General features: G+C 57.4%; 1 protein-coding gene across 1 annotated transcript in view; it reads left to right on the forward strand.

Annotated features, from left to right (window-relative positions):
• The first annotated feature begins 785 nt into the window (after window positions 1-785).
• Window positions 786-1,227, forward strand: part of LOC103622137 (PWWP domain-containing protein MUM1) — a 29,291-nt gene continuing 28,849 nt past the window's right edge. Inside the window, exon 1 of the mRNA XM_017743832.1 lies at window positions 786-801. The gene's annotated coding sequence lies outside the window, so the exon portion shown is untranslated. The remainder of the gene's footprint in view (window positions 802-1,227) is intronic.

A 1,227-nucleotide genomic window follows, 5' to 3' on the forward strand; every position in this document is an offset into this window, starting at 1 on the left:
CGGGGGACATGCGTCTTCACCCCCCCCGCCAAGGGGAATTGGCTGCTTCACCGTTTCCCTGACCCCAAAAAGACAATGAAATCGTGCACGAAACCAATAGATTTTAGCCACAGGCCTGCGGAGAGGCGAGAGGAATAAAATACAGATGGAGCCTCGTGCGGCGGGGATGGGAATGGATTCCGAGCGGGAGCTGGGACGTGCCGGCGCTGCCCGGGGTCGGGATGAGGTGACCCCCCCATTTCCACGTGCACCTCACAGCCACGCTCTGGGTGGCTTTTGGGGCCCAATTCTGCGTTTCCTGGAAAAAAAAAACCCTCGTTTCTATCCCGGCTGCAGCCCCCAGCCTGAATTGAGGAGCTCTTTTGGGTGGTTTTTGACCAGGTTCTGAGCAAAGCCTTCTGCCGGGTGATGGAGCTGGGATGGGGTGGGGACACGGGGATACCCGGAGCATCCCGGGATGGCTCATCCCGTATCCCTGCGGAGCTGGAGCCCTCAGAGGCTGCTCATCCTCCTGCCTTAACGCACCACCTCTATTTATTCTGCTCCTGTAACTGTAAAATTGATTTTCTTGCAACAAGCCACTCGTCTTTCACCACCCTACGCACCCAAACGCTCCGACATAAGACACTGGCAATTTTTAATTAGTTTCCTTTCTCCCTCCTGCCTCCCCGAGCAGGCATGTGGAACCGGAACAGGGCAGCCCGGAAAGGAGCAGGATCCAGAGGTGACAAAAGCACTTTTTATCCTTGATATGATTATTAATAATACACTCGTTTACCTAACGAGGCGGGAGCGCGCAGGGTGGGGGGAGCAGGGAGGTGATGAGTGCTTCTTTCAGCTGCGTGGATGGAGGAGCAGCTTTAACCACTGGGATCTTTAAATATTGGCTTGGAGCAGCTCAGGGCTGCTGGTCCCCTCCCCACAAACACCCCCGGGTCCCCAGCCCAGCCCTGGCTCCGCTGGTGGCTTTGCCAGCATGACGTGGCAGGTGCTGCCAGTGTCCCCTGGGTTGAGGGGAGAATTTGTCAGGAGCCCCTTGACGGTGACCCCCAACACTCCCACGTGGGTGACCCCAGCCCAGAATTAACTGGAAAACCCACAGGGCTCTTTACACCCCTCTGATAACGAGCCTGGAGTAATTAAAGCATCACTGGCTGGGCTGGGGGAGCCCCTCTGCTCTGCCACGCTCCCCTTTCCCCTCCATCCCCTGTGAGCCCCCAGTTTGGG

This window comes from Corvus brachyrhynchos, unplaced genomic scaffold (genome assembly GCF_000691975.1).
Source record: "Corvus brachyrhynchos isolate BGI_N302 unplaced genomic scaffold, ASM69197v1 scaffold219, whole genome shotgun sequence".
NCBI classification, from domain to species: Eukaryota; Metazoa; Chordata; class Aves; order Passeriformes; family Corvidae; genus Corvus; species Corvus brachyrhynchos.